The sequence below is a fragment of the Desmodus rotundus genome, chromosome 3 (assembly GCF_022682495.2).
Source record: "Desmodus rotundus isolate HL8 chromosome 3, HLdesRot8A.1, whole genome shotgun sequence".
Taxonomy (NCBI): Eukaryota; Metazoa; Chordata; class Mammalia; order Chiroptera; family Phyllostomidae; genus Desmodus; species Desmodus rotundus.
Genome location: NC_071389.1, coordinates 94115019 through 94128008, shown reverse-complemented (window position 1 = coordinate 94128008; position 12990 = coordinate 94115019).

The following is a 12990-nucleotide window of genomic DNA, read 5'->3' as shown; positions in this document are numbered from 1 at the left end:
CTCACATGTCTAAATTTTGATTATGCCCTTAGTTGGAAATTTATTTAGAGAATTGTAGCATAATTTGCTAGACAATAGATAAAAGTGGTGTTGCAGAGTAAGAGACATATGGATCCAAATAACACTGCCTCAAATTAAGGGTCTCAACAGTCATATGATCTTACCCAAGTCACTTAACATCTGGGGCCTCAGTTTTCCAAATGAGGATTGCAGTTACCTGTTATTAGGCTGAAATTATATGATACATGAAAGGCTAGATGATACAACACACTTAAGTGTAAAGATACAGAGCTATAAATACATAACTTTATAACTGGGAAAATTATGACTAAACATATCTAACTATTTTGAGAAACAATTTTGACTTTAAATCTTGTCACATTAAACTAGTATTAATCATGGATTCCAAATCAGGGATAAAGAAAAAGAAGTCATGCTTTAAAGTATATTTAGCTATAGATCATATTTTCTTTATTTGGCTTTTCAAAGACCTAATTTAACAGAATTTTATTGCTGCTCCTCATGCACCCAAACTGTGGTCTGTACATGAATATCAGTATAACTGGAGTGGCTTTGTCTACAGAAAAGTTTGTCACATTATCCATAGTGGAATATTCAGGAAATACCACCTACTCAGGAAGAGTACTTTGTGCTAAAAGTAAGGAACAGAAAGTATATGGGAGGTTTCCAGGTTTGGAAAGGTTAGTAAAATATTCTTTAGTTGTTTTGTAGATTTCTGATCATTCCACTAAAAAGTATCATATGATTCAAACAATTTTTAAAGGTAATAAAAAGTATAGAAGATTGAAAAATCAAAGTTTATTTGAAAATGACCCAAAGCTGGTCTTCAAAGCCCATAATTGTGTACATTGGGGTGAGAGTGGGGAACAAGTGCTGATGAATGCAAATAAAAATTAAAATAAAATTTAAAAACATCAAGAAATCATTGCAAACCATATTACTCTATATAGGTTAAAATGTCCCAGGCATAGTTGGCCATAGGCATAAAATACAAACTATGATTTAAGTGCAGGGAACAATCTGGGTTGAATCCATGCAAAACAATTGCAGTCCCCACCGCATTTGTTTGTGTTCACAGAGCTTGAATAACCTCGATGGACGTCACCTGATCTATTTTCTGTTAATCAACATTAAGTTGAAATTTAGCCCTCAGAAAAAACCTAACCTATATATGGTTGCATTTTATAACAACATCCTTTTCATTTTGCTTTAGTTTTTATATTTAGTTTCTATTAAATAAATGAAACTATGCTTAGGAAATATTTTTCATATTTTGTTTTTTAGAAAGAACTATATAATGCTCCAGAAAGGCAGTTTATATGAGTTTTTAAAACATAGTATAAAATAAAAATATCTTGTTATGGCATCATATATATTAGTTTCAGTGTTTTAATTTTTACCCCTATTATTTACAAAGCAATTCTGAGATCACTGTTATTTAGATATATGGTTAAAAATTAAAATTAATTTTAGTTGACTCTACTTTCTAATTTAACAAAAAATTAGAGACTTAAGCAATGAAGTCTGAAGTAAAAGCAAGTTATCAACATTCATGTTGGTGACCCAGTAGGGATTCTACTTTCTTAACTTCATCACCTCCTAAAGGGAGGAGTTAGAAGATGTTACATTTATTCCTGGTTTTGCTCCTATTACACCTTAAGTGAGCTAATTGACCTTCTTGGTCACGAGTCATTTTTTGTGAAGGATGATGTTTAGGGCATCTCTCTGGCTCGGAATTTAACAACTGCATGAGTCTACATCTGCCTATCATATCAATCAAGGCATACTTCATTATTCACTCTGGAACTATTCAAATTATTGGGTTTCCAAGACCTCAAAGTTAGTGTTTGCTGTAAACTGAAGTATTATGGGAATGGACCTAGAACTTGTGCAGATGTATCTACATATCTGATACAATTATGTAGAATGATTGGGAAACAAATTTACCTGTATCAGTTCTTGTGAGAGCTCAAGTTTTCTGGGACTCTAAATATCAGGAGAATTAACTCTGTAGCCATTTTTTCAAAATCTTCACCCAAGGATACGTTTATTCAAATTTAGAGAGAGAGGAAGGGAGAGAGAGAAAGAGAGACAGGGAGAGAGAGAGAGAGACACTATTTGATTGTCTCCTATATGAGCCCAGTCCAAGAATAGAACCCACAACCTAGGTCTGTGCTATGTATTCTGACCAGGAACTGAACCTGCAACCTTTTGGAATTCGGTATGATGCTCCAACCAACTGAGCCACCTGGGCAGGGCAACTCTGTAGCCATTATTTTTAGTTAAGTGATATGATCCAAAAGTGTAAAAAAACTTCTCTTATACCAAATAAATACAGCCCAGAGTAGGCCTCTTAGTCACCCCCTCAAGGGTGTAAGGAAGACTATAATGTTTCATTATTATATATTTATATTTCAGGGGGGATGAAGCCTAGAACTTGAAGTCTCCAAGTCACAAAAGCCACATCACACAGGGCTATCTGAATTTTGAACAGATTTTATTTAAATAGTAAAGGGTGGCATTTAAGATCCACGTCCATTATCTTTTCAAGGAGACTCAGGATGGTAGGGGGCAGATGCCTCCTTCCCCTGTGCAATATCCAGTGCCCAGGAACACTGTGTGTCCTAAACCATCTCCATACCTTTCTGTGAGCTGATCCCCTTCATGACTGGCCAATCTTGCTGCTTATTACAATAATTTTTCCTATGCCTTCTGATAGTTAAGCACCTCCTCTTGAGCGCTGTTGTTTGGAGTCCCATCTCCTATCATCCTAACTGCTATCAGTGAGCCTGCTATCATTGCTTTGGCCTGCAGAGGAAAGCACCACTGAATGTATTTCCAACGCTATTTACTATATCCACTCCAGTAAGCCCACTTCACTGACAGAATGTTGTAACCCATTGCTCTGTTGTCTCACATGGCAGTTCTGCTATTTCAACTTCATTGAGCTAGGCCAAAGTTTCTCATGTTTCTAGGAACCATCCTAAAAGTGAGTTCTTACCATCTCCACTGGGCCTTGCCAGGGTGTTAAATTCTGTCTCTCAGATGAGTTCTCCTATCTGAAAGTTTGTACTCTGGAAGAGACACTAATGATCAAGTATACAAGATACCAGCCATCCCTTGTCATCAGTCATTTCAGTGCTCACACAGTGAGCACATGAATGAAGAGGCCATGTGGGCAGAGACAGAAGCTATAGATGAGACTGACAACACAAGCTCCTTCTCACTGAGATCAATACACATACTACTGCCACAGAATCTAGTCTGCTGATAACACAGTCCAACATTGAGTCCTTATACATCATCATTCTTTAAGGAAACCAACAGGCCACATAGTGGCAAGTTATTTCATAAGGCTTCTTTCACTGTGGAAGAGGAAGCAATTAGTTCTGACAAAATAGACTACACATGCTGACTCTCTTGACAGCACCACTATGTAAGGGTTTATTCTGTGTTGCTTCACCACACTGAATTCCTCTTCACCTCACATCAAACCATGAGAACAGCTTGACAGCAAAGAATGTGTGGGAGTAAGCCTATGACAATGTGATACATAGGCCATATTTGATAACATATTACCCAGAAGCTGCCTGCTGTCAAAATGTGAAAACAGTCTACTTAAAGTACAGCTGAGACACTGCTTCAGAACAAACAATTAACACTAATAGTGGGCCATCCTCCAGGATGCAGTGCATATCTTAACAGCAGATCTAGCCCCTTCTGGCAGTCAAGGTGCCCACTGGCATGATGACTTCTCTTTTTTCCTGCTAGTGTATAATTTTTGAGTCAGCCTACTCAAATATTGGTAAGTTCCTACTATTTAATGCATTTATTTTATTGAGTGTAATCTGTATTTTTTTAACTTGAAACAAAAAAACTATCTAACAAAGTTCAAAATTAACCTCTCTTTTCCACAAATTTGATTGAAAAATGTGACAGAAGTACACCACTCCTTGTCACTCAAACAGGTACTGATACTATCCTTATGTGGAGTAACAAATAATCTAATTACAATAGTGCAATCTTTTGTATTCATTTTTTCAAAAATGTAGCTAAGGTAGTAGGGAGTTGGCTAACTGATAAAATAGCAATTCAGAATGAAAAGTCTTTGTCATACTGTATTTAGTTTGAGTATTCCCATTACTGAATATTATTCCATTCTGAAGAAATGTAAATTCAAGTCTAAGAGGTAGCAGAGGAAAACTTCCACCACTTTACATATAGTCCAACTTTATCCAAATAAGTCTGCAAAATCCCACAGTACCTGGTCCTATCTTATGTCCTTTCTGTCTCCATGTTCAGAAGTTTCTGGCCAGTGTCTCTCCATGACCCTCTCTTGGCTTTCTTCCTTATATAGAAAGAAGTCAGCCATGTCTGTCTTTCTCAGTCCCAATTCTTCATTCTGTACCTGGATGGACAGAACAAAGGTAGTAAACCTACAAAAGCCCTTCTGTAAAAGTATGAGGAAGGAAAAAGCTATACACACTTCCATTTTTAAAAGAATGCATACTCCTAATATTTGAGCATATCAACTCTGCTAATATTCTAAGAGCATACTTTTTCATGGTTTCTAAAACTATAAGCAACTCTACAAAATCTAGGGCTAAAATAAACTAAAACAACAATGAAAATAAGAACACTTAATTTTACAAGCCAAGTGTGCTGCTTATCAAAGACTGTTGTCATTATGCAAGTGGTTATAAGATTCTGTATTCTGTGTATTAGTCTCTCCATCTCCACTGAAGGAAAAGCCTCCAGGAGAGCATGAACTCATCCATCATTTATGTGCAGTCTACTTACCTTGTATGGCCTCTTGCCAATAGAAAAATGTTGTTTTCAGACACATCTTATAAAGGGCTTCAAATAATTCAAGGAAAGCATCCTGATTTGTGAACCTTATAAATATGTCAAAAATTGAATTGAGTAGAGAAATAGAAGTAAAGCATAGAATGTCTTGCCCACTGTAGTTCCCTTACTAGAGGTATTTCATCTAATTAAGGATACAGAAGAAACACAACTTCTTCTGTAACAATACATCTTCCATTCTGGATCTTGCTCACAGGGAGACAGATGTGAAGAGAAGTCAATTCCTATTCCCTAAAACACTGTTTTGTCCATATCAATACGATGATTGTGCAAAGAAAACTTAGAAATACTTACAGACTTGTGGACCTCAGATTTTCCTCAGTGGGATATTAGTAAGTCCACAGATCAGAATATTTCAGATATTACTAAGCACACATATACCATGATTGTTTAGCCAAGAAAAAAGGCTTTGAGGGCTTAAAAGTATTTCTGGATTGGAAATAGAACTATTTATTCAATTTTATGAGCTTAGGCAGCAATTTTACTGTTTCTAGTAGAAATCAAAGATCAAGCAATAGTAACACTTCTAACTGTATTTACTGTGAAACAGAGCACTCATAGTTTTAGGAAACACTTTCTGATTTTATTTAATAAACCATATTAAAAAAAAAACCCTCAAAGTTATCACCAACATGACACAGTAGAAAATCAAAGCCTCCATCCCCCTCAACAAATATCAATAGTTAGGGAGATCTCCCTTTCCAAAAACACCCTTGTGAGAGCTCAGAAGTCCCCTTAAGAAACTTGAGGAACATGACGGAGACACCTGAGAATAACTGCACAAAAAGGGATGGAAAAAACAACTTTATTTTTGCCTACATCATCCCATCCCCGAGGCCACACTGCTGAGCACCATGTAACAACTGCACAGCTGGAAAAAGTTCCCCTCCTTGGAAAAGGAAGAGCAGGAGGAGCAACCAGCCTTCCCAGCCTACTGGGGCACGACATGAAGGACCCTCTTGGAATTCCCCCACTCAGAGACTGGCACCAGGCTGGTGACTGGAGATAAGCCCAAAAGCATCTATGTGCAAGACTGGTAAAGTTGAGATAAATAAAAACAGATAGCAACAAGCAAGAAAAGCAGGATCTGCTGGAATCAACCACATAGTAAGAGTGACTAAGGATTCCAGTAATCCATTTTGCAAAGAATCACAGCAGCTTTCACCTCTGGAGCACAGCAGCCATAGACCCCCAGCATATTTTACTGGGTTTTCACTTCACAAGTTTATGCATTCACAGATGCCAGCCACCTGAGTCACTCTCCACTCCTTTCCACTTCCCCCGTGCAGAGCCCAGGAACTGTACCAACAACTAGGCCAGACTTCTGCCTACCACGGCATAAATATAAAACACCAGCCTAGACCCTCGTGGCTGACTTCATATCTGTGCACATACTTAGGATTAGCCTTGTCAGCTGTGCATGTGCATACAGCCAGCCTGATTTCCATCACTGGCCTCTATGGCCTTGTATGGGCCTCTAGCAAGATGCTACCGATACAAGAGCACACCCCAGAAGCCAAGGCCTGCATAGATGCTTTTGGGCTTGTCTCCAGTCACCAACCTGGACCACTGGGCTCATCTCTAGCTAGTTCTCACAGTTGCTGGTGGGCCTGGCTTAAGCCCTGGCTTCTGTCACTGGCCTGCACCAGTGGGCTGTCCTGTAGTAAGTTCCTCCACTGTATATCTTCATGGCCCTGGTTCAACTCCCTTCACTGTCCCCCACTGCTATGCATGCACTCATGAGGAGACATCACAGCCAGAAAACTACATACTGACGGCAGGACCCCACAGCTGCCAATGCACCCACAGTTGGCCCATATTCTTGATGACAGCCCTGGTCCCCATCACTAAGTGATTGCAACCAGCCCCTATTACTATATAAATACTTATAGCTGACCCCTTCAACAAAGTATGTATACCTCACTGACTCAAGGTGCCAATACCATCTACCATGGTTCCTAGCCACTGGAATGAAGGTATCACTGAGAATCCCCATAGACACTGCAGCCATGCAGACAGACCCCAAAGCAATAGGCAAGGGATATACAGTTGTTGATACAGGGGACTCCAGAGACCTGAGCCAGTGAAATATCAGACTCTGTAGCTACCAAATGTCCCTGAACTTCATGCCCTATGTGGCTAAGCCCATTGTTGCAGCATAATCCAACATTCTTCCTCTCGTAGCTGAAGGCATTTCCTTATGCAAGTCAGTACCTAAACTCTGGAAGAGTTTATGGCTTCTTCAAATGTGCAAACACTTACACAAGGTTATGGGAAATATGAACAATCAGCACAACATAAATGCAATAAACATCCAGTAACTGACCCCCGCAAATGGAGATAGATAAAGGTGTTCTGAAAGCTGAAAGAGAATACAGATAATCAACTTAACAAAATCAGAAAAATAATGCAAAAATAAATAAGTTCAACAAACATATAAAAATATAAAAAAAGAATCAAACAGAATTTTAAACCTGAAGAATGCAATGACTACACCAAGGAATTCAATAAAGAGTTCCAACAGCCAACTAGACCAAGTGGAAGAAAGAATCAGTGAGCCAATTTTAGATAGATCATTTGAAGCTATCCAGTTAGAGGAGCAAAAGGAAAGAAGAATGAAAAGAAATAAAGTAGCTTATGGGTCTTATGGGAATAACAACAATTAAGACAAGTAAGAAAAATAATGTATATGCCCTGGGAGTCCCAAAAAAAAGAAGAAAGAAAAGAACAGAAAGCTTACTTAAGAAATGACTTACAACTTCCTAAATCTGAAGAGAGGAATGGACATTCAAGTTTATTAACCTAATATATCACCGATAATTTCAATCCAAAATGATCGTCTCCAACATACATTATAATAAAACTATCTAAAATCAAAAACACAAGAGACACACAGCCAGCGGCAAATCTCAGCTGGGACTCTGATCACCAGCTAGGACAGTACCAGAGAAATTGGGGAGCCAGGTAACACCTGGAGATGGGATAAGAGAAGGGCCACAACTGGCCATGACACAAATAGACTGTGGACTGGTCAGAGAGTTGGCCTGTGTGGAAAGATGTGCTCTTGTTAAGAATGGCTGTTTGCAACTACGGAGAATTTGCCAATAAAAGGCTCTGAGCCTTTTATTGCAAGGATCTGTGCAAGGATCTCTCTCAGGAAGTGGCTGGGCTATCAAAAAGGGAGGAGAGGGGTTGCAATTTGCTCCTACTCAGCGTCTACTCAGGGCACCTCATGGATTGATCAAAGGAGGGCAGCAGGGGCTCAGAGAGGCAGCAACACCCAGAGAAACTTAATTCAATAGCTGAACTAAACTGCCCGGAAGGAACTTTGCTTGTGCAGTGCCCAGGCCAATAAAGAGGGAGGAGGAAGGGTGTGATTTGCTCCCACTCAGTGCACCTCACAGACTAACAAAGGGTGGCAAAAGGAAGTAGATTATAGGCATCAGCCTGGCACATGTGCTCAGAGTGGATAGTGTGGGCAGAACGGTGCTCTGAGGGCGTGGGCTGGAAACTGGGTACCTGTGAATATTGTAGCCCAGACCAAGCCCCCATCCTCTCAGAACCACAGGAAAGATAAAAAATAGAGCTCTGTCCCTCTCTGCTGCAGCATCTAGGAAGACCACAAAAACCTGCTAGGCAGGTTTAAAGTCAGCAGGAGGCTTTTTTGTCCCCCACCTCCCCCACCCCCAGTGTAAGACAATAAGACCAGGAGCTGTGAGAAGACCCAAAACAGATCCAGAAAAAAAGTCAGAAGGCTAACACTGACAGCTGAGACAAATTTCACTTTACTATCTTTCAGAACTTGCATTTTACTTTTTTATTATTTTTATATTTTAGTTCTTATTTTGTATTTATCTTCCTCCCATTTAGTTTTCTGTTTTGTTTGTTTGATTTCATTGTTTGATCAGTTTTCTCTATACTCCCTTTCATATTGTTTTCATTTTTCTTTCTTCACTTCACTAGTATTCCAATAACATGCTATCCTTGGCCTTTTACTTTTTATTCTTTTTATTGAGATTATATATTCCTTATCACATTATCGGTATCCCCAATCCCCCATAGCACCCATCCCTGGTATTAATCTATTTCTCCATCTTCCTGAGCTTTATTACTATTATGGTAAATTTTATGCTCTCACACATTACGCCAAGTTCCTATCCCTTACTCTCACTATATCTCACCATCTAACCTCGCATAAGCACTCTGCTTTCTAAAGTCAGCTCACATTCTTTTTCCCTTCTAGTAAGTGTCTTATCTCTTTTTCACCTTTTATAAAAGTGGCTAGTTAGGTGAAATAGTACGGTTATTGCTGTACTTCTAAAAGGATCTCCTATCTGTTCTCTACTTGTTAGTACTTTAAATCCCATAGAATACTCTCCTGCTGTCTTACTCCATTTCACCTTCACCCTGACACTGATCACAAATAAGACAAAGTGGGAGTTGTCAATACCAGTAAACCCACTGGAGGGAAAAATCCAGCAACAAAGAAGCCACCAAGGTAAAGCCCAAGTACAACAAGAGAACCCACACAAACAGAAGAAAGGGCAATGTAGAGCATCCAGACAAAGAGATCAAAGAGACAATACCAGTGAGTCCCATAGAACTCCTACCATAGAAGTTAACCCCATGAACACAGCTAGCAAATCAGAACATCAGGAATCACAGAAATAAACAAATACAGTCACCTAAAATGGAAAGACAAAGAAAGCACCCACAATTGAAAGGAATGGAAGACTCCCCAGGAAAAGAGCTAAATAAAATGGAAGCAAGCAAACTATCATATACAGAATTCAAAAGAATGGTTATAAGGATGCTCAAGGCACTCACAGACAACTATAAGGAACTGAGTGGGAACTACAATAGTATGAAAAAGTAAATAGAAACTATAAACAAGAATCAGGAAGAAATGAATACAATTTCTGAAGTAAAAAATAATTACACTAGAGGGAATTACAAGCAGGTTGGATGAGGTAGAAGGCCATTTAGTCAGATGGAAGAGAGGGCAAAAATAAATATCCAGGTAGAGCAGCCATAAGAAAAAAAGACCTGAAAATATGAAGATAGTTTAAGGGAACTGCAAAACAACATGAAATGCAATAACATTCGAATCATAGGAATACCAGAAGGAGAAAAAAAAGGAGCAAGGGATAGAAACCCTGTTTGAAAAAAATGATGACAGAAAACTTCCTGAACCTAGAGAGGGAAAAAGTCACCCATGTTCAGGAAGCACAGAAGGTCCCAATCAAGATGAACCCCAAGAGGCCTACTCGAAGACTCATCATAATTAAAATGCCAAATCTTTAATGATAAAGAGAGTATCTTAGAAGCAGCAGTGGAGAAACAAGAAATAACATACAAGGAACTCCAGTAAGACTAGCAGCAAATTTCTCAACAGACACACTACAGGCCAGGAGAGAATAGCAAAAAGTATTCCAAGTAATAAAAAGCAAATGCCTGCAACCAAGACTACTCTACCCAATAAGACTCTCAATTAAAATAGAAGGCAAAATAAGGAGTTTCCCAGACAAAAGCAGACTGAATGAATACACCTCCACCAAATCAGCACTACAAGATTGTTAACTGCTTTAAGAAGAGAAAGAACAAGAGTGAAAGAGAAACACAAGTACAAAGGGGGAAAATGAATAAGTCTTATCAATAATAACCTTAAATATTAATGGATTAAATGCTTTAATCAAAGTACATAAGGTAGCTGAATGGATAAGAAAACATGACTCACACATATACTGCCTACAAGAGACCCACCTCAGTACAAAAGACCTACACAGACTGAAACTGAAGGGTGAAAAAATATTCCAAAAAAATGGGCAGGGGGAATAAGCTGTTGTAGCAATACTTATATCAGACAAAATACACTTCAAAACAGGGCCATAAAAGGGACACAGAAGGACACTTCATAATACTCAAGGGAAGAATTTAACAAGAAGACAAAAACATAGATATATATAAGCACAACATAAGAGCATTCAAGCATATAAGGAAAATCTTGGAGGACTTCAAGAAAGATATAGACAGCAACACACTTATCCTAGGGAATTTTAACACCCCACTATCAAAAATGGATAAATCTTCCAAACAAAGTATCAACAAGGATATTGCAACATTGAACAATACCCTAGATCAAATGGATTTAACTGATATCTATATAAAACCTTTCAGCCCAAAGAAGCAAAATATACATTCTTTTCAAATGCACATGGAACATTTTCAAAGATAGACCACATGATAGGACACAAAACAAGCCTCAACAAATTCAAGAAAATTATAATCATACCAAACATGTTCTTGGACCATGAGGGCCTGAAACTAGAAAGCAACCTCATGGGAAAAACTCAAAAACACTCAAATTCATAGACATTGAATAGCATGCTATTAAAAAAATAAATGGATTATTACTGAAATCAAGAAAGAAACCAAAAAGTTTCTAGAAGCAAGTGAAAATGAACACACAACAGCCCCAAACCTATGGGACACAGCAGAGTTGGTCCTGCAAGGGAAGTTCATAGTGATACTGGCCTACCTTACAAAGATAGAAACATTTCAAACAAACAATCTATGCTGCATCTACAGGAACTGGAGGAACAACAACAAACAAAGCCCAGAGTAAGTAGAAGGAAGGAAATAAGCAAGATCAGAGCAGAATTAAATGGCATAGAGATTAAAAGCACAATTCTAAGGATCAATAAATCCAGGAGCTGGTTCCTTTGAAAAGATAAAAAAAATTGACAAGCCTTTAAGTAGGCTCATCAAGAAAAAAAGAGGGAGGACTCAAATAAATAAAATCAGAAATGAAGGAGGAAAGATTACAACTGATACAACAGAAATACAAAGGATTGTAAAAATTTACTATGAACAACTATATGGCAAGAAATTTGAAAACTTGGGTGAAATGGACAAATTTCTAGAAACATATAATCTTCCCATTATGAATGAAGAGGAACCAGAAAGCCTCAACAGTCAGATAACAGCTAGTGAAATTGAAGCAGTAATCAAAATACCCCAGCATACAAAAGCCCTGGACTGGACTTTTTCACAGGAGAATTTTACAAAGCACTTAAGAAAGAGCTAACCCTTATTCTTCTCAAACTATTCCAAAAAACCAAGAAGGGGAAAGACTACCAAACTCTCTTTATGACACCAGCATCTTCCTAATCCCCAAACTAGATACACACACAACAAAGAAAGAATACTGTGGAAAATATAACTGATGTACATAGATGCTAAAATCCTCAACAAAATATTGGCAAACCACATCCAGCAGTACATTAGAGATATCACACAACATGATCAAGTGGGATTGATCCCAGGGTTGCAATGATGGTACAATATTGGCAAATAAATAAATGTAATGTATCACATAGGAATGAAGATGGTGGCATAGGTAGACACACTGCGCTTCCTTGCACAACCAGAACTGACAGAAAATTGAACAGAAAGGAAGCCCGACACCAAGGAGATAAAAAATAAACATTCATCCAGACCAGTAGGAGGGGCAGAGACGGGCAGCCAGCGTGGAAAGGACTCGTGTTGCCGTGGCGTACTGAGACTGGCGGAGTATGGGATGAACGGGGCAGGCAGTCTGACCACTAGCAGACCCTGCGGCCCCACATTTGTGCACAGATAAACCTAGAGGGCCGGACTCAGCGTGGTGGAGAATGGGGCAGGCAGAGCCACAGGTAGCACCCCGCAGCCCCACATTCGCGCATAGATAAACTGGGACGAATGGCGGGGAGCAAAACATACCACATAACCCACGGCTCTAGCTCGGGGAAATAAAGCCTCAAATCTCTGGGTGAGGGCACACGTGGGGGTTGAGGCGGCAGCAGGAGAGACTCCCAGCCTCACAGGAGGGGTAGTTGAGGAGACCCACAGGGGCCTGGAGCGTGTAGGGGCCCACCCACTCAGGAACCAGCACCAGAGGGGCTCAGTTTGATTGTGGGTAGCAGAGGGAGTGACTCAAATTCGGCAGAGAGTGGAGCAGGTGCCATTGCTCCCTCTCGGCCCCTCCCCCACGTACAGTGTCACAGGGCCGTGTCACAGCACAGTGACCAGCATTATCCCGCCCCGGGAAACACCTAAAACTCC